This window comes from Populus euphratica, unplaced genomic scaffold, assembly GCF_000495115.2.
Source record: "Populus euphratica unplaced genomic scaffold, PopEup_1.0 scaffold47.1, whole genome shotgun sequence".
Classification (NCBI taxonomy): Eukaryota; Viridiplantae; Streptophyta; class Magnoliopsida; order Malpighiales; family Salicaceae; genus Populus; species Populus euphratica.
In genome coordinates, this window is record NW_011499925.1 from 746795 (window position 1) to 755687 (window position 8893).

The window sequence follows — 8893 nt, forward strand, 5'->3', positions numbered from 1 at the left end:
ACATTTACCACAAATTAAATGTATCTTATATTATTAGATATATTATTATAAAATATGCTTTGGTTAAGGAGTTATTGATACTTCAAGTGCAAAATGATGATATAAAACCATGATAAAAATGCACTTTTAAGTACTAATCATATACCTTAGGTACGATGTATTTTAGGTGCTAATACCTTCCCTTTACGAAATCAATTTCTGTACTTGATCGCTAAGACTAGTTAGGGTTTCTAGTGACGAGGATACTAAGTGACAACTCTCATTCTAATTTTTCATTGGTAAGAGACAATAATTCCTTATCTCTTCATATTTTTCCACAAATACACATATACATTTTTCTTGGAGGGTGGATAATTATCGCAACGCCGCACACGTGCGATATAAGTAATATCTTGTCAAATGATTTCATGCAAATTACATGTTATGCACTTATTGTTAATCTTATTATATATACAAGATTAAAAGATATTGATGATGTAATAATTAAAAAAATGTATCTAAAGTATTTTCACTCTCAAAATAAAAAAGCTTTTTAATATTTTTCCATTTTAGAATCACAAATTCTTTTGTTTATACAATTTTCTTTTCATATTGTTACCTGGTTTGGACTTGCGCTATGTCCTAAGGCTAGACTAATTTTTTTCTTTTGCATAAAAATAATATTCAGATACCGTAAACATGTTCTAAAAAGGAAAAAAAATATTAACAACTTGGGTCATGGACCTAACTAGGTCAAATAAGTAAGTTTTATTTTAATGAAATGATAGAAAAAAATAGGCAATAACACCAAATGGATAATTTTTTTAAAAAAAATGATCACAATAACCCAGGAAAAAAATATTTTTAAAGGAGGACAAATGATGAGCTCATTTCTAAACTCATTAAACATGAAATGATAAAATAGGGTAAAATAAAGACCAAAGAAATTAGTCTTGATCATCCTCAGTCAACATGAGAAACCTGTAACCCAGATAATTTAGATTGAACCAACCCTGATTATCCTATTAAACTTATAGGCTAGATCATGAAATCAAACTAACTCGGTATAAAAAAATAAAAAAAATCACAAAGCCCTTTTTAAAAAAAATACCAACTTGTGTTAACTTTTCAAACTTATAGTCCAGATCTTCAGACCTGAAGCATCTTATTTGGAAAAATAATATAGCTCAATTCTCAATCAATCAAATATTGAAGGATGAAATTAAAAAAATAATTTTAATTATAAAAAAGGATTAAAAACAAAAATAAAAAACAATTAAAAGAATGACGATGAAAAATAAAATAAAAAATAAGTTTTATATTTGATTGTAGGGTGAGATTGAAGAGAAAAATCAATTTAGCAAAAAAATAATTAAAAGAATGAGGATCGAAATCGATGTAAAAACTAAAAACAAAATTTTCATTGAAGGATGAAATTGAAAATAAAAATAACTTTCATAAAAGGAAAAAAATAAAAAAAAATAAGGACCAAATTGGTAAAAATAATATACCATAAATTTGGACTCAAGGATGAAATTAAAAATAAATAAAACTTTTTTAAAAAACCCAATAAAAACAATTAGAAATCAAAAGAATAACAATTAAATTGAAAAAAAAGATATGTCAAATTGGGATTGAAGGATGAAATTGAAAACTCAAGGATGAAATTAAAAATAAATAAAACTTTTTTAAAAAAACCAATAAAAACAATTAGAAATCAAAAGAATAACAATTAAATTGAAAAAAAAGATATGTCAAATTGGGATTGAAGGATGAAATTGAAAATAAATAAAAATTTTACTAAAAAATGAAGAAAAAAATAGAAATTGAAAGAATAAGAACTAAATTCAAAATACCAATAAAAAAGTGGACAAGTTTATTATTTTTTAGGGAAAAGAAAGAAAAAAAAAAACTCAACCAGCGATAAATCACTCATCCACTGCCAACACGCGCCATCTCTAAAGAAAATAAACATGGTAGTGGTTCCAATGACGTGATATCGATGAGTTTTGGACTTAAGGAGAAGCCACATGTGTCATCTGAATGGCACCAATATCTTCCATGTATTGACTTGTGTTGTGCACATAACAATTATATTTTTTTTTATACTTGGTCACAAATCAAATAGCTCCTCAATTAATATGATAATAGCAAAAAAAAATTATTGTAAAAATATAAAAATCTCTTTGAGGTCAATTTTAATTTTTCAGATTTTAAAGGAATTTTGTACATTTCTCTATACATTTTACTTCTTTTTTTTTTTTATCATTTTCTATGTTTATACTAAATTTCCCCTCACTTTACCTGATAATTATGGAAAACTATTTTAAAAAGAAAAAAAATACTGTTGAGGGTAGTTTTATTGTTTTTGCTTTCAAGTGTTTTTATTTTATTTTATTGTATTTAAAAAATAAAAAAAACATATACTTCTAATTAATCCTTTAATGATTAATGGATTTTGTGAAAAAAATCTAAATACCCTAGCATTAAAGTATTTGATTTTTTTAGAAGAGCAAAGATATTATTAAACTGTTCGAGTGAACCATACAAATAAGCTTGTATCTTTAGTGTTTTGGTCGGCTAGTTTTTGTTGACATTGATGTTATTAACATAATTTATTTTGATTCAAATGTTAAATATGATTGTCTATTTAAAGACATTTTAAACTATAATATTTATTAATTTATTTATATATTATTTTATTTTAAAATACCACATTAATAACTAAATTAGCATGCAATATTTTTAAATATGAGAAGCCATTGTATATAACTATGAAGACAATTATCAATTATTTATTCTCAATTTATTTATTTCATATTTTATTTTATTATTTAGTATTTTTCGAAATACATTAAGAATTATTTCTTCATCACATATTAATTGAAAATTATGCATCTATCACTCGAATTGTATATAATCTAATTAATATATAACGTGTCTTTCTTTGAAGTCTATTATGCCTTCTTCTTTTTTTCTATGTCGATTCTTTTTAATATCTCACTCGATGAAGAATATATTAGTATTGTAAATGTATTTTTTTGTATTAAGAAAAATTCTAATTGAGAATTGAAAAGTTAATGAGTACAGTAAAAAATTAAATGAATTAATAAATTGTAAAAAATTTGTTAAGACTAAATTCTCTTTAATATTTTTACTAATGTATTTTTAAAATTATATTCTATTTTTAGCTATGTTGTTTATTGCAAGTTTTGATAAAAAATAAATAAATAATGAATTGATTATTTTGAAATGAATGTAATAAAAAGATATAACAAAACTATCTTGAAGAGAAATTATACAAAAATTTACTATCAAAATTTTAAAAATAGATTTTCCATAAGCATTTAAAAAATCATAAGGTTCAAATATACCTATTTAAAAATCAATTGCTAATATTACCATAAAAATGCTAATATTTTTTATAAATAATTTCATGATTTGATATTAATTTAAATAATTTTATTTAAAAATAATTAAATTAAAAATGCAAAAAGAGAGAAAAAAACATATCAAATCGAAAGCCATACGTGTCTACGCAGAACATATGCATGTTTGTTTGTTTTTTCTTTCTTTCATAATTGTTAATTCTAACTATTTTTTCTTTTAATTTTTTCTATAGAGAAAACATAGTCATGTTATTTGAGTATTAAAAATAATATTAAAGTAAAAAATTATAATCTATAACTAATAATCAAATACTGAAAAAAAGTTAATATATTTGAATTACTCATAAGAAAAATTTAAAATAATTATATTTGATTTTAGCTAAAAAATTAAAGAAAAAATAAAATTACTCTTACCTGCAAAACTTTAAAAAACTATAATTCACAACGGGGTGAAATCAAAATTTTAAAGACGAGGAACTAACCAAATTGCCCCGTATATATGATACCCAACATGAAACAAAAGAACAAATCACTCCTAGCTGAATATTATGCTCTCCTCCTCACTTCATATTGAGGCATTTTACTATTAACTATAATAGTGAGAATTTAAAAAAAAATTAATTTAATTATCAAATTTTTATTTTACACATTAAGCATTTTTAACGCAAATGAGAGCCAAATTGTATATTTTTTAGGGGATGGGGTGATTAGTACTTAAAAGTGCATTTTTATCAAGGTTTTATATCATCGTTTTGCACTTGAAGTATCAATAATTCCTTAACTAAAGCATGTTTTATAATAACGTATCTAATAATATAAGATACTTTTAATTTATGGTAAATATTCATTTTAAATGTAGGTTTATCATATAAATAAAAAGATTGATTGATGAATTTAAGAACTAAAATTGAAAGGACAAAGAGATGATCAAATTTAGAAAAGAGATGTCGGTGCAAACCAGAATACTATTTAGTAATTGGGTCATATCTAGAGTTGTAGATCTCAGATTTAGGTCTACTTTATATGGATGGAAAGGTAAGACATAGGCCTACAACTTTTATATAGAGCCCAAGATCTAAAAAGGCTATTTTCAAGTCCAAATTGGAGCAACAACAAAGAAGTCTGAATATGTCCTTCAGCCCGAGTACTGTTCAGTGTTTAGCCCATATTTGGAGTTCTAGAAGTCCAAATGATCTGAATTTTTTACACAATAAATTGGAGATAATGTCCTACAACGTTCATGTTTTCAAGTGGTTTCAATTTTGACGTTATCAATGATATTTTGGACAGACAAGAGAAGATAAGGATTGTCACCAAGTCAAGAGTTGGTCACCTACTCATCAATTAGTCATCAAATCAATAGTTTCCAATTTTGACCTATAAAAGGAGGCATTTTCCATACATATAGGTATCTTGGTTTCCAGATCAAAATCATACTCTTGCTTTCTCTCTTTGTATTTTTTGTAATGTTTATGCTTTCCTTTCATTAATATCAAGTTTATGCCTTTCATTTCCTTTCCTTTACTTAGTTAACTTTTATATTTTTTATGTTCTTATTTTGTTTATTTATTTTTCTTTCTTTTATTATGTTTAGCTAAGTTTATTATGTCAAGGTGAAAAGGTTACACTAATGGTGTAAGAATAAGTATAATGTAAACTTAATATGGACTTTAATGTTTAGTACTAACATGTTTTATATTTGTTATCTTGTTTACTCTTTAATACTTTGCTTGTTAAATAACTAATCTTGATTTATGTTGTATAACACTTGGTACAATAAATACTTAGCACTCTCAAAAGCCCATATTGTATGGTATAACCGACACCTGAGCTATGAAAGGAACTTGATTTGTTGTTAACATAAGTTACAATCATGAATGTCTAACGAGATTTATATGTATTAGCATTAATCAAATAAGATAACTAATGTGATAATGTTAATAATTTATAATCTGATTGGACCCTCCTTTATGTGTGGTTTCCAATTGAATAATAAGAGTTTATACTATACTTGTTTGACATACCATTAGTGGAACCTCTAACCTTGGCATTTGTTATTATCATTGTTTAATCATTACGTTAATCTTCCATCTCAATGTTCTCATCAACTTCTTCTTCTTTCTCTTTATTACCACTACTATTAGTATTATTGTTAGTAATATTATTGTTGTTGTTGTTTATAATTGTTGTTTATTATTTGTACAATTAACTTCCCTGTGGTTCGACTCCGGTCTTACCGAGTTATTTATTACTTCGACACTCCTACACTTGGGAGAAGATATCAATTTTTTAGTCGTGTCAGAGAGTTGAATTGAAAGAAAAGGGACTTAAGTGAAAAACATGGGTAACATGGGTGGCGGTTTTGCAACTTATTTAGAAAGTTTATTTTCATACCCCAACTTTTTAATCTATTTGGTTGGTCGGTCCTTTAACTTTTAAACATTGCATTTTGGTACTATTCTTCATTTCCTTCTTTCTTTTTTTTTTTAGTCTTTTTTAGTGGAGGAGAGAAAAGGGTTTTGGGATTTCAACTTAAACAAAAAAAGTCTTTGCTGCCAATTATTTCAAGCTCTAAAACAATTGATTTTTATGATAATTTTATTTCATGTGATGAGTAGAGTTATGATTAAGTGTTTTTTCTCCTGGAAAACACCTATAAAAAATAGACCTGAGCTATGAAAGATTTTGGATTTAAGGTTGATTATAGGTTTTGAGGCTTTTTTTTTCTTTTAGTTTTTGAAGGCTATGAATTGGTTGAATAAGATTCCAAGAGTGTTTTCTAGGTGCTTTAAGTTGAAATAAATTAAAAATTAAAGAGTCTTGTTTTTTCAGCCACCATAATAGCCTGATTCTAAGCAATAATAAATGATGTATCATTTATTTTTTGACAAATAATAAGACAGACAACATGTCATTGATCTCATTAACTTCAGGGAGAAAAATTCTCACACACAAGCCATTTTTTTTTTTTATGGACTAGGTGCTAGGTTTGATTGACCAAGCCTACAATGCCTGGCCTCTTTCTCTACATATATAATAATAATAATAACAATAATAATAATAATAATAATTTTTATGTGTATATCGATTTCTGTTACATATTAGTTTTCATAAATAATTCATTAAATACAACTAAGTAAATCACTCGTATTATACTATTAAATATTTTGGCCTATATCTATCTCTTAATTTTTTTATTATTGATAACAATTTTGTTTTTATTTATTTATATAAATAAGTATCAATTTATTTAGTTTATTTAATTAAATACTTAAATGGGTTTTTTAATTAATATTTTTAATTTATTTTTATAAATAACTTTAACATTGGGTTAAATAGCTACTTCAAACAAAAATGAATTATTGTAACACCCATTGGTACGGACAAAAGTTAAACCATAATTATAACAAAAGCTAAAAGTGTTTAGTTTTTTACAATGGATTGTGAATGTTTTAACTATAAATTAAAGCAATGTTTATCGAGGAGGAGCTAGTTAGTTCTCAAGATAAGCTGTGAGTGACTTGCTTTTTACTATTTTTTCATGGTATGCATGGCATGCTATGGGTTGTTGGGTTATTTGTTGTCAATGGTATTTGTTAGCCTAACATTCTCTTGATTTGTTCAGTATGGATGATCGGTGGTTAGATATAGGCCTTGCCTGTAATGTTCCATGTTGCATAGCAGCTCCTAATTTTGGTTGATTTTGTAGGGGATGATGGTAGCTTCTTTGCTATTTCTCTTCGTTCTAAATAGGTATAAGTGCTTTGTCATTTTGCTGGGTTGGTATAAATACTATGTGACTGCGCTAAGTTGTTTATTTTAATTATTTCTTTTGGACTTTGCTAGATTTAGAGGACTGCATATGGATTTTGAGTATGAGATTGATTCGATATGACTCCCTTAATAATAATAATAATAATAATAATAATAATATTTTTTTTAAATTTAATAATAATAATTTTTTCAAAATTTTTGATAATTATATTAATAATAACAACAATAATAATATTTATAATATTAATAATAAGAGTAAAATTAAAAACTATAATAATAATAAAAAAAAACTTGTATTTTTTGGGTATAATATCATCTTTCAAACTCAAGTAACATGTGTCTCTCTCCCGATCAAATACTATCTCTTAAAAGTTTATTCATGCCCTTCCTAAGTTCCTAAAGTCTTGCTGAGCCAGACCTAAGTTTTTTGGGTATGACATCACCTTTTAGACCCGAATAACTTGGGTTGATGTCCTTGTAAGACACATATTACGACTGATTATTAGTTCTTGTTGTTGATAATCCTTACGTTAATCTTATATCACATCGTTCTTTTTAACTTATTATTGTTGTTGTTGTTGTTGTTTTTTATAATTTATACAGTTAACCTCTTTGTGATTCGACCTCAGTCTTACCAAGTTATTTATTACTACGATACTTTTACATTTTTTAAAAAATATCAATCTTTTGATCATGTTAAACTTACTTATTAAAATAACTTATTACTTGGATTTGCTACCCCATTATAGTCAACTTTCTAGGGTTTAACTACCCTAATAATAATAAAATAATAATATTTATAATATTAACAATAATATTAAACTTTCTTGATGTAGATTTTTATAGTTTTTAATCGTTTCACAACAAATTTATGTTTTTTTAAATAATAATTTTAAATTTTACCTAAAAAATTAAATCTATGGTTTTTCTTTTAGAATAATAATATTTTTTAAAATTTAAATTCTACCTTTCAAATTAAATCTATTTTTTTTAATATTGGTAATTTTTTAATTTAATAATAATAATATTTATATTATTATTATTATTATTAACCTCCTTGATTTAAGTAATTTGGATCTGATGAGTGCTATATAATTTAGATTTAAAATATTTATATTATTTTCGAATCGACCCAGACAAGTAACAGAATATATTTGGGAAAGAGGAAAGAAGAGTTAGACTCGCCTCCTACGTGCTGTCTCACACTCCACTGGAGAAGGCTGGATCGTTCGATCTCCACCGTTATAATGATCATTTTTATTAGCATAAAGGTTCTTCTTGGGGCTGCTTTCATTTGACAATATACCGAGTCTATTTTTCTTTATCATGATGTCTGCAGAGAATGTAGAGAGAAGAGGGAGGAGGTATTTTCTTTTTGTCGAATAAATCACAGAAGCATCTTCTACATTCTTGTTTGATTTGTCAACAGTAACAGCGAATCCCAGAGAATCCAGCTAGTTCATCCAATTAACCTCCATTATCTTTGCGATTGCTCCTGGATTTCACACACATACACACATAGAGAGAGAGGGAGTTAGAAATGGGTTTTTTCACTTTGAATCTGGATGTGGATTTGGAATTCGACTCTTGAGTGGATTTCGACGCAGGAAAGGGGTTCACGTCTTGTGTTCATTCTGGGGTTTTTCCTTCATAATACACCAGGCTAAGGTTTGTGATAGTCATACAAGTGATTGGAGGTTTCTCAGCTACGGGAAAATTGAACCCTTGCCTCATTCCCTCTCATAATTTTC